Raw genomic sequence first — 13,421 nt, forward strand, 5'->3', positions numbered from 1 at the left:
TTCATCTCATATCTACTCAATCATAATTTTTATTGATAGGGTGGAAATTTTTATTTTTAAAAAAGCTGAACTTTTACTTGAAGTCAGAGAGAAATAATACTTCTAACCAGTCAAATGTTAAGACTCTCGATATGGAATATTCAACAAGAACAAGTGGCCGAGAACTCTTTACAATCTTACTGATAAATGGAGGTAGGATTATATAATCATGGTAGTTTTAGTGTTAAAATCATGCTATTGCCTTAATGAATTGTAAACCTAAAATTTAAATTGCATTTTATAAATCCAGTAAGATTTGAAAAGGGTTATGGAAAACACTATGACAAGTAAATTCCTTGCCTTTATTCTTGATGAGTGGTTCATATCACAATCCATAGTAAATTTAAAATATATCTGATGACTTGATGTGCCAGGGTGGGGAGATGTGTATGTGTGTGTGTGTGTGTGTGTGTGTGTGTGTGTGATATCTCTGATATAATGTTGGACATCATCCTGATTCATGAAGAAGGACTCACACACCATGTTCTATTGCATTCTTTCTTCATCTCATTGTCTTAGACAAAGGAGCCATGAATTTAAAGGCAAAATAAGAAAAAAACCAAATTTCTTAGTTTTTTCTTTCCTAAACTTTTCTGAATACCTATATAGTTATTTTAAACCTTTCCTGTAAAACCTTTGTAGCTGTAAGTACAACATTTATATTCTCTCTCTTCATTATAGGAACAAACCCTTGCCTCTAATGGTATCAAAGACATCATCTTCAAACAAAATGTAGTCAAGACTAGAATTTCATCCACTAATCTCTCCTTCTGGAGGCTCTGATGCAGCTTGTGACTCAATAGAACCATAGCACTCTGACTCTATGTTCAATAATCTGTGAAGAGGTGGCAAATGACACTGAGATGGAATGGACATTTTATAACTCTCACACTGAATAGGGAATGATCTAAACACATCCTTCAACAGCTCTTAGAGATAGGCTGACTAACATAAAAGGGATTGTTGTGAACTCAAGTGGGAACCAAGCAAACGTTTAAAGGAAAAGACTGTCCCTTCTGATTAGAGAATCTGAGATGGCCTCTCACGGGTCTTTAAACACGGACAGGAGTTCTAGCTCCAAAACTTGGAGGTGGGACTGGGTAGAAGGCGAGGGGGGATGCCTGTGGAAGAAACAGCCCTGGCCAGAGCACAAAGTCAAGGCAAGGTGGGCTAAGGGGGTATATGGATCATAAGAGAAAAGCCGCTGACCCAGAGCAAGACTTTCACAAGCATTTTCTATGGGCAGAGATGTCTAAGATGAGGCTTAAAATCAACAGGTGAGTGTGCTCAAGGCAAGTGAGGACTGTAAGTGGTAGGAAGTAGAAATGACTGAGAAATGAGGGAGGGCTTAAGAATGAAGAGTTGGGGCTGGAAAATGGCTCAACAGTTAGGAGCACTGGCTGTTCTTCTAGGGACCTGGGTTTGATACCCAAAACTCACTTGGTACCTAATAACTGTCTATGACTCTAGTCCCAGGGAGTAAAACACCCTTTCCAAGCCTCCCTGAAGCACCAGGCACACACATGTGGTGCTAAGACACATGTAGAGTAAAACACCCATCTGCAAGATTAAAGTAAATAAATAAATAAATAAATAAATAAATACTGGAACCGGGAACTGACAGATGATAATTAGAGAAACTGCAAGGCTGATATAAATAAAACATTTTAGTGGATCTGATCAAAATAGTTATGCCAGTTTCTTTGGAATCTTCCCGAATAATGAAGTAACATAAAGACAGGGTGATTGAATTGATACAGCAGACACTGTGGCCCAGGCTTAGTGGTGCATGCAGCCAAAGGATGGCATGGAGTCTGTGAGACAGCAGTCCAGGATGAGACCATGAACTAAGGCACGAGATCCAAGAACCAACCACATCAAGGAGACTTCAGGCTGGGAACCGGGTACTCACCAGCTGCACACTACAGTACCACAGAAGGTCGTAGTGGTTTGGGACATGACCATGCTAAGCACTGAGAAAATGCCTTTGCAGGCGGCCACAGGCAGTGAACTTATTCCACCGTTACCATATGGTTACGCATTGTTAAGACAAAAACTACAAGAATCCATGCTTCGTGGGAATTTCCATTTAGTAACCGACCAATGATAAAGAATTGAGAGGAAGAAGAGGCAAAAAAGAAAACCAGAACCCCAAATCAATAAACTCTTCTGTAGGCATTTAAACAGAATAAGCTGGGGCTTCCAGAGCTGAGGGCTGCAGCCTAGCAATTTCAGACCACGGTATTCTAAGTTTTGGGAACTCATCATATTTCTAAGGGAGCTTTAAAACACAAGATCACCTTGGAAATTAAAAGGATATGGCTAGATGAACTTGAAACTAACCCCAAGTAAAGGCAAGAACTGGGTTACTTAAAAAAAAGACAGAATAAAATCTCATTGTTTTATGGATTTTCCCAAGGCTCACTGGCAAACTCAATACTATTTATACAGATTTGTGACTGTTAGTGATGGAATTGTTTCTAATTTATGTTCTGTGAAAAATGACATCTGCTTATAATTGGGAGGTTCATTTAGAAATCAGGCAAGTAAAACTAATCATTCACTGAAATGAAGACAGAGGGATTGAGATGTGCAGATCCAGGTGTCTAGGTTTGGAGAACACAGCTAATTTTGCCTTGAGACAGTTCAGATTTGATTTTCAATGCAGACAACAACGCTGTGCAATAAAAAAAATAAAAAAAAAAAAAGAAGCAGATTCTACTCCATTTCACAGGTTTTTCTTCAGAGTCATCAGATACGCTGTGGATTGATTTAAGGAAAGAATCTATTTTTATGATAACTTCACAAATTCACTGATCTTCAGTGGAGGACATCAGGGAATAACTAGAGATTCAACATTGCAATGGTGAGTTTCTCTGTATAAGTTAATGTATGCAGGCATGAGAAGAAAGCATTCCACAAGCTTGTGAAATACTAAGAAAATATTTGGATAATCTGAAAACTGGTTATTTGAATTTCGGATATTTCCCCATACTTCCTGAAGCACCAAAGAAATACACAAGGAGTTCCTTTATATTGAATGCTCCATTTCAGTGATACTTACGGAAGATAATAACAGTTTCCCTCATGAAACACATTATGGTCATGCTTTTCCCCTCCCCCAGCTCCTTCCAGTTCTTCCCCACTTCTTACCCCTACATTTTTAAAGGAATAATCAGAAAATTTTGCATGTTTATCATTTGATCTTCAATCACCTATGTAATGGGTCCAAGGGGAATGGAAGAAAGCAGCAAAAAGAAATCAAATCTCAAGCATGGACAGTCTTGTCCGTAACCTCAGAGACTAGAGATCTATTTAGATTTATATTATCATGACTGGAGAGATGGCTTGGTTGGTTAAGAGCACTTGTTGCTCTTGTAGAAGACTTGGGTTTAGTTCCCAGCACCCACATGGTGGCTCACAACCACCTGTAACTCCAGTTCCAGGAAATCTGATGCCCTCTCTGACCTTTGCAGCCACCAGCCAGGCCATACACAAGGTGCACATATGTGTGTGCAGGCAAATACTCATAAACATATGTATCAATCTAAAAAAGATGTAAATTTACACCTTGTATGTTCTAACAATGGCTACAACTCAGTCTTTGGGAACTCTATCCACTGATAATGATTAAATGATTTGGGAACATCTACCCATCTGGAACTCCAGTTCCAGGGGATCCTATACCCTCCTCTTGCCTCTGAGGGTACTGCATGCATGAAGAAAGAATGAAGTCAATCCCCTTCCTCACACCATACCCCAAAATCTTTGTGACCTTGGATTTAGCAGACATAGCACAAAAACAAAAACAAAAACCAAAAAACAAGAAAACCATAAGCAACAGCACTTAAAATAACTGGACTTTATTAAAATTAAAAGCTTTTGCTCATGGAAGGATGCCATGGATAGAGGGGTTATATGGAAATTTCCTCAAACAAATGTACACAATGGACATGTGAAAAGGCTATAAAGTCATTAGCTCCTAGAGAAATGCAAGATGTCTCAATCACCTAGCTCTCCACAGACAGGAAGATGAAATAAAACAAAGAAAGGGCGAGTGTTAGGGGACACCGGACAACTGGACCTCTTGAGTATAAAATGGTCTGTAAGGAAGCACTGAAGTGACTCACCAGTGAGTTAAACAGAAACAGCATATAACAGCAATTCCACATACATACATACATGCATATATACATACATACATACGAGTGTGTATGCACATAGTCTTTACAGTTCTCAGAAGCAAACTGTACAAATACACCACCTCCCATGTTTTGATACAGTAGTATTCACGTCACCAGCTTCAAGGTTTAGACCAGCATGCATGAGTCATCAGCTGGTACAGTTTTCCAAGTCATTGAAAACTATTTTCCAGTTGTGGTTGACTTCACAAACTAGCTCTGTGATCTTGGCCCCAAGTTCCTATAAATAATGTCGTTTGAATATCTTGTGAAAAGTGCCCATGCCATGGTCCCACAGAAACTTTATTCAAAGAGGAAAAAGTCAACCTTGAAGCTTTTTATTATGAGACAAGAAAGTAAAGTAGAATTTCCTGCAAGTTGATTTGAATAATTCACATGCCTAATTACCACCTATACAGCCAGTATAAGTGCCTCTTTATAATCTTTCTCATTCTGTCTTTGTAATTGAACAATACAGTTTTATTTTGTGAAAAAAAATAAACAGAATGAATCATAGAAAATTAACACCATAAAAGATTTAAAAAATAAAGAAAATTAACACCATATATACTATGTGGGTATGTCTATATTTCTTCCTACTGGAAATAAGTATAAGACACAAAGATAAAATTCAACACCTTCGAGTATTTCTGGTGCCATCTCAGGCTCTTAAAAAAAAACTGGACACAATTTTAGTCTCTTTTTGTAAAAGCTGGACAGTAATTGCTGCCTCCTTGTCTGGTTGATTTAAGGATTAAATGTGTTCATACACAAGCATGTTCAGCAAAATGCTTGGTGTATGGATTCTTAACGGCAGTAAAATAAATAACAGGATTATAAAATTTACCTTTAGTCACATTTAGTAAGTTTACAATGTTGTGTGTCACAGATAATTTCCATGGCCCCCAAAGGACAAATCAGGCTCCTTAAACAGTCAATATGCCCTCTCCCCTACCCTAGCCAACCACTGATTTGCTTTCCGTCTCTACGGATTTCCTTCTTCGGTGTGCAATACACAAATGAACGTACACAAACTGACCCTTTTATGTTTGGTTTCTTCCAGGTCTGTTCTCACTGTGGTGTAATACTTCATTCTCTTTAGGGCTGAGAAATATTTTATTATGTGGATACACTACACTATTTTATCTGTACATCTAAGTTACTTCTACCCTTTGTCTGCTACAGTGAGCATTCATCTACATGATTTTGTGTGAGCATCTATTTTCAGTTCTCTTCCATATGTATACAACATACATATATATGTATATGTATATATATATACACACACATATATATACAACTATACATAATATAGCCAATATACACTCATCTGTAAGAATCATGAGAGTGTGGGCATGCGTGAATAAAACCTTTAGGTCTTTTGTAAATTTTAGCATAAGTCTTTTTTTTTAGATTTATTTATTTCATTTACACAAGTACACTGTAGCTGTCTTCAGACACATCAGAAAAGGGTATCTAATCCCATTACAGATGGTTGTGAGCTGTGTGGTTGCTGGGAATTGAACTCAGGACCTCTGGAAGAGCAGCCAGTGCTCTTAACTGCTGAGCCATCTCTCCAGACTGAGTATAAATCATTATGGGGGAATTGTTACACACAGGCTGTCTCTAGGTTTGATGGGAAATCTTGGAGATTAATAACCTCCACGATCAGAGACTGGGACCTGCCTCTAAAGTCACTTCTGTTCTCACTGCACTCCTAGGAATGTTTTCAGATTCCTTCTCAATCTGTTGATATTAACCGCTTGCAGTGCAATCTCCCGCAGAGCAGGTTCCCTTGTTTGGAGGGCATCTCATGGCCCGTTGGCTCTCAAACTCTCATGCTCTCTCACAGGTGCAAGATGTGAACAGGTAGGAAGATGAGGAATGTTAATCATTAAAAGGTAATGGCTTGTTTTGTGGAAAGGTCTTGGGTGTGCATGCCTTTTCTAAAGAAACAAAACAACAAACAAAAACAAGCAAAAAACTAAAAAACAGGTAACACTGGACTCTAGCCAAGACTTTGTATGTCTTCTGTGGAATGGCGAGCTTCATGATGCCAGATCTTTGAAGGTTTTTGTTAAGGTTTTGTTTATTTTTTATTTTATGTAGATGGGTATATGAGTATTTTGCCTGCATGTATGTGAGTGCATCATGTAAATGCAATGTAAGAAGATGTCACTGTTATTTCAGATGAATTTGAGAATTGCTCTTTCTAGCTCTATTCATCTGGAATAACAAAAAACCCAGGATAGCTAAAACTATTCTCAACAGTAAAAGAACTTCTTGGGGATTCAGTATCCCAGACCTCAAACTTTACTACAGAGCAAAAGTGATAAAAACTGCATGGTATTGGTACAATGTCAGGCAAGCAGATCAATGGAATAGGATTGAAGACCCAGAAATGAACCCACACACCTATGGTCACTTGATCTTTGACAAAGGAGCTGAAAGCATCCAGTGGAAAAAAGATAGCCCTTTCAACAAATGGTGCTGGTTCAATTGGAGGTCAGGATGCAGAAGAATGTGAATTGATCCATTCTTATCTCCTTGTACTAAGCTCAACTCCAAATGGATCAAGGACCTCCACATAAAACCTGACACACTGAAATTAATAGAAAAGAAACTTGGGAAGACCCTTGAGGACATGGGCACAGGGGAAAAGTTCCTGAATAGAACACCAATAGCTTATGCTCTAAGATCAAGAATAGACAAATGGGACCTCACAAAACTACAGTTTCTGTAAGGCAAAGGACACTGTCAAAAGGACAAAATGTCAACCAACATATTGGGAAAGGATCTTCACCAACCCTAAATCTGACAGAGGGCTAATATAATATATACAAAGAACTCAAGAAGGTAGAACCTAGAGAACCAAATAACCCCATTAAAAAATGGAGTACAGAGCTAAACAAAGAATTTTCACATGAAGAACTTTGGAGGGCTGAGAAGCACCTTAAGAAATGTTCAACATCATTAATCATTAGGGAAATGCAAATCAAAACAACCCTGAGATTTCACCTCACACCAGTCAGAATGGCTAAGGTCAAAAACTCAGGAGACAGCAGGTATTGGCGAGGATGTGGAGAAAGAGGAACACTCCTCCACTGCTGGTGGGATTGCAAGATGGTGCAACCACTTTGGAAATTCCTGGCAGTTCCTCAGAAAACTGGGCATGACACTTCCAGAGGACCATGCTATACCACTCCTGGGCATAAACCCAGAGGATTCCCCTGCTATACCACTCCTGGGCATATACCCAGAGGATTCCCCGGCATGCAATAAGGACACATGTTCCACTATGTTCATAGCAGCCCTATTTGTATTAGCCAGAAGCTGGAAAGAACGGAGGAATGGATACAAAAAAATCTGGTATATTTACCCAATGGAGTTCTATTCAGCCATTAGAAACAATGAATTTATGAAATTCTTAGACAAATGGATGGATCTGGAGAACATCATACTAAGTGAGGTAACCCAGACTCAAAAGATGAATCATGGTATGCACTCACTGATAAGTGGATATTAGCCTAGAAACTTTGAATACCCAAGACATAATCCTCATATTAAATGATGTCCAAGAAGAATAGAGGAGTGGCCCCTGGTTCTGGAAAGACTCAGTGCAGCAGTATAGGGGAATTCCAGAACAGGGAATGGGAAGGAGTAGATGGGGGAACAGGGGGAGGGAAGAGGGCTTATGGGACTTTCGGGGAGTGGGGAGCCAGAAAAGGGGAAATCATTTGAAATGTAAATAAAGAATATACTGAATTTAAAAAAAAAAAAAAAAAAAAGAAGATGGCACTGGATCCCCTGGAAGTAGAGTTATCAACAGTGGGTACTGGCAACTGGACCCTGATCCTCTGCAAGAGCAGTAAGTTCTCTTAACCACTGAGACCTTTCAGGCTTTAGAAGAGCCAAACTCTGTTGTTGCTGTTATTGCTGTTGTTCTCACTGTTGTTGTTTTGTGTTTTTTAATTTAAAAACTCTAATATTTTAAGCGTGACAGTGAGTTGTTTCTATTTTTATTTTTTAAGCCTTGTGCACCTGAACTACTACACAGATTCTCTGGCAATGAGATCCAGATGTCAACAATCTTCTGGAATTTCTCAGGTATCTGTGAGTAGCCAGTGCTGAGAAGCCTGGGCCTCATTACTCTGCACTGCAAAGGGCCGAAATGAATGGAGGGTTACACCATGTGTACTGACTGGTTTTGTGTGTCAACTTGACACAGGCTGGAGTTATCAGGGAGAAAGGCGCTTCAGTTGAGGAAATGCCTCCATAAGATCCAGCTGTGGGGCATTTTCTCAATTAGTGATCAAGGAGGGAGGGCCCATTTTGGGTGGTGCCACCCCTGGGCTGATAGTTTTGGGTTCTATAAAAAAGCAAGCTGAGCAAGGCAGAGGAAGCAAGCGAGTAAGTAACATCCCTCCATGGCCTCTGCATCAGCTCCTGCTTTCTGGCCTGCTTAGTTCTAGTCCTGACTTCCTTTGGTGATAAACAGCAATGTTCAAATATAAGCTGAATAAACCCTTTCCTCCCCAACTTCTTGGACATGATGTTTTATGCATGAATAGAGAGCCCAGATCGAAACATGTCACTGATTCTGACCTCAAATTTGCAGTTTAGCCTTAGGACATCAAGTTGACTTACAGTGGTGCCATCCAAGGAGAATTTAAAATCATCTGCATTTGCTATTTTCTTTTTAGTTATATACATGAAAAGAAAATTCTTTACTAAGTAAATATGGCATAGCTAAAACAATGACTCATATTTCAAGGTTCAGCTCAGCTATTTCATTCAATACACCCTGAAACCTAACAAGAACTGTGGAAGTTATTTCATTTCTTGATTTGAATTTATTCCAGGATGAAACTATCAAGACATTTTTGCAATTTATTTAGAAAACTTGCTGGCTAGTCTGGCTGTGGGAAGCACAGGCATCTGCCTTCCCTGTAAACCTGATCACTTATGTGAGTTTCAGTAATGACCCCCCCCACACACACACACACATACTTGATGCCTTATTTCTGATCAATTCTCTTTGAAAGTGTCATCCCATTCCTCTCCACATGCCCACACACAAATATGAGTCCAGAATGCAGTGTGCTACGTTCTATTTGGGACATATAAAAATTGAATCCTTTCTCAAAGGAATGAGATTATTGAAAACCATCTGAAAATCTTTCTGAAGGATGGAAAAGCAAACAACATTTTGGGAGTACTATTCTCAGATAAGTGCTTGCACAAGTATTTTCTCCAAAATTACTAAGTTGCACATTCCAGGTGCCTATGAAAATGAGGCATGGAGAAGCAACATGTACCCAATGTTCTGAATGATATAGCAGGAACTTAAAATTTGTTTTGTCGTATTTTGGTTTTTGATGTACATAGATACAACCCACCACACCATAGTACATAGCCCATGAACACAGGCTAGTCAGGAGTAAGGGGGAGGAAGAATTAGATAAGACATTTGCTTCAATGGTCCTCTGTTATAAAGAACTCATTTGTCTACTGGGATTCAATCCTCCAACCATGTCATAGCCATTGCAATGTAAAACCAGAGTGGCAATTATTACATGAAGGAGTCCCTGGTGAGATCAGGCCCCATAGGAGAAAGAAGATCGTGAGACCCTCACCTGAGACTCCAGCCACACAATCCTGATACCTCTCCCAGGCTAAATGTAATTCTTCCCCAGCTGGGTATTGTAAATACCAATAGGAAGTAGAAATAGGAAAATAGAAGTAGAAAGTTGACTGGGATTGGAACTCCAGGGAGGAAGCTTTTTTTGAAAGTGCATCCATCACCCATGTTAGGCTGTACTTTTCAGTGATGTACCTGTAAATAACTCTCACCCATGAATCTGTAAGAAATCCTAGTAAGCTCACTGTTCATCAAGATGGACTTGGATGGAATGATATCTGTCTCCCCAGGAAAAGTAATACAGCAGTGTCAGGGGTATGTGACTATCTGGAATAGAATAATGTGGACTTCCAAACAGTAGATATCCTGGGGAGATTTTTTTGAGTTGGATGTACTGAAAAATACTGCAGGCTGCTGAGTTGGGTGGGAGTCATCAAGTCTTCCCAAGCTGTGAGTCTTGTGAACTGTAACAATGGCATATATGCTAAGATATGCCCATGGGTGCAATACTAATAGGAATGTTCTTTCTAGTTGGATTTAAGGCCAACTTTGTAAAAGGAAGGACATGTCTTGTGTACTTACTGGTGAATTAGGCCAAGAGCCCAGGATTGGGTAGTATAGAGAGAATCTCTTATAGACATCACCTGCCAATAAAAAACCTATGGTCAATTTGTGGATACAGAGAATGGAGGTGGGACACTGGCAGGAAGAGAGAGGATTCTGGGAAATAATGAGAGGCCTAAGAGGTTCACCCAGGAACAGAGAAGGGGTCAGAAGCATAGGAGTTGAGCAGAGGTAACCAACCACATAGATGAACTCAGAAAAAAATAGAGAGGAGATTTGTCCCGGTGCATGAAGCAGAGAGGTAAAGTGCCATGTGAAAGACACAAACTAGTTTGAATGAGTTAAATAAATTATGAGCTAGTTGGGGAATGAGTCAAAGCTTATGGCCTAGGCCTCTTTTCTTTCTTTCTTTTTTTAATATTTTTTATTTTCTATATTATTTGTTTACATTCCAAATGATTTCCCCTTTCCCGGATCCCCCCCCCCATATGTCCCATAAACCTCTCCATCCATTCTCCAATCACCTCCCTCCTTTTTTTCTCTGTCCTTATATTCCCCTTCAATGCTAGATCAATCCTTTCCAGGATTAATAAAAAAAAAGAGGGGAAAGGGGTTTCATTTATTATCCCTTTATTGTAAGGGAGCTTACAAGTACCAAGGATAAACCTCCTACTAATATTTTATAAAGTGGTAGAGTATCAAGCTTCCCTCTAAATTTGTATCATATGACCTATAGATTGGTACAGTTCTCAGACCTCTCCAGAAATGTTTCTTTGTGCAGTGGAAGGTGGGTGGCTAACTGAAAACTCACAACTGATCAGAGTGTAGAACTCTCAGCTGCCCCTGGGAGCTCAGCTTGGCTTGCCTACATCGTAGACACTCTGCTCAGATCTTCCTCTGCCATCCTTACGCTCACCCACACTCACCTGCCATCCAGTCAGCCACTCACCCCTTCATCTGGAACCTTTTAGCTCTGAAGCTGGACTCAACTCCACAGCTTCTCTTTCAGCCCTGTGGCCTTGCAGTGGCTGGACTCACAGCTAATAGAGCTTCTCCAGCTCTGTTGGACACGATCTTATCCATACAGAGATTCTTGTAGAGAATATATATATATGTGTTCCTTAACAAATATATTTATTATAGATATATATAACAAATACATACATATATATGGATAACTGTATATGTGTATGTATATATATACATGCACACACATGTGATAGATAGTATGATGTGATCTGAGTTAATGTTAGCAGTTAAATTAGAATATTCACCTCCACCAAATCTTTCAAGGAAAGTGGGAATTTCTGGCAAACTGCTGCCTTTGACACCGCTGCACCTTGTCTTATTCTTATTGAAATAACTCTGACATCGTGAAAAGAAACAAATGTGTTCATCTATGTTTCTTACATAACGAGTTCATGGCCTTTTTCTTTTTATATACTCCATACTTTCAAATGTGAATTATGAACAACACCAGACACAGCGCACTCCTAGAACAAAAGTCATATGTGAGCGAATATTCAAGTCTAAACAACGCTCATAACTTCATATGCACAGTCACTGAAATCCAAGTACATCTAACTTATGTGAGCATGCTTGCTTTGTTCCTGTGTTTTCAAAAGTAGGTATCCTATGCAAGTTGAATCATCCTTGGTTCTTAATATATAAGGATACTTAATATATAAGGATATAATATAGAATTATTCTCACTGATAAAGTGTGAGTTTGATACACATAGAATAAATTACTACATTACTGCAATGAAAAACATGCAAATGAAGTGGAAAATGTTTTAAATGAGCAGTTATTATAGGGTAAGTTGTCTTTCATAACTGCATGTCTTAACAATCATTTAAACATTGAGGCTATACTTTTGAAGACCTACAATATACTTGTGGCATTCAACCACAACAAGATGGTAACATGAAACTAAGAATGTCACGTCCTTGGAATATTTAACCCTAATTAAATACAATCTATCCTACAAGCCTTCTATCAAGTCTCAAATATGGTTGGTCTTCCTTGCTTTCAGCTACCAACTAACAAGTGCCTCACAACTTTCATGACCTATGAAACTACTAACCATTTATGATGTTCTAGGTGTAATTCCCTGTACTGGGTCACCAAAATAAGCTTTAGTTCTCTACAGACCTCCTGCCAGTGATGACTGGCTGGGAGCCAATTTCTTGCAAAACAGCAAGTGGGCGGGGCGGACGAAGATGAGAGCCTTGAGCAAGCCTGGAAACCAGCAAGGTGACAGTGCTGCGAGCAGAAAATAACCAAACAAAACCATTGCACCAGCTATGTTTCTAAAGAACTGAGCACAGGGTCCCCGATGGAGGAGCTAGAGAAAGGACCAAAAGAGCTGAAGGGGTTTGCAGCACCATAGGAGGAACAATAATGAGTCACCAAGTACTCCCAGAGCTCCCAGAGACAAAACCATCAACCAAAGAGTACACTTGCAGTTACCCATGACCCCAGACACATAGGCAGCAGAGGATGATCTTGATGGGCACCAAATGGGGGAGAGGCCCTTGGTCCTGGAAAGAATTGATACCATAGTGTAGAGGAATACCAAGAAAGGGAAGAGGGGGTGGGTTGATTGGGGAAGGGGAGATGGCTTATGGGATTTGGGGGGAAGGAGGGAACCAGAAAAGGGGACGACATTTGAAGTATAAATAAAGAATATACCTAATAAAAAATTTAAAAAAAAGAAATAAAGTGAAGCTTAATACCAAAGAGCTGGGGTCTTGGATTAGACAGAATGGAATTCCACCTCTGCCTGGGAGAAGATGTAACTTTGACAGAGTCACCCTCTATACCCAAACCCTCTGCTTTGTTTGTTTCAGTCAAATTATTTTTAAAAAAATTGATAAACTTCTCAGGGGTCTGTGATCATTTAAATAAAGCATCTCTTATACTCAGAGTAGACAATAATTATGACATGTGAGCGTGTGTGTAGATGTGTGTGAATGAGTGTGTGTGTGTGTGTG

General features: G+C 39.4%; 1 protein-coding gene across 1 annotated transcript in view; it reads right to left on the reverse strand.

Moving 5' to 3' along the window:
* Window positions 1–13,421, reverse strand: part of Ccdc141 (coiled-coil domain containing 141) — a 178,464-nt gene that overhangs the window by 92,532 nt on the left and 72,511 nt on the right. The gene's annotated exons all lie outside the window — the stretch shown is intronic.

The sequence above is a fragment of the Apodemus sylvaticus genome, chromosome 5 (assembly GCF_947179515.1).
Source record: "Apodemus sylvaticus chromosome 5, mApoSyl1.1, whole genome shotgun sequence".
Classification (NCBI taxonomy): domain Eukaryota; kingdom Metazoa; phylum Chordata; class Mammalia; order Rodentia; family Muridae; genus Apodemus; species Apodemus sylvaticus.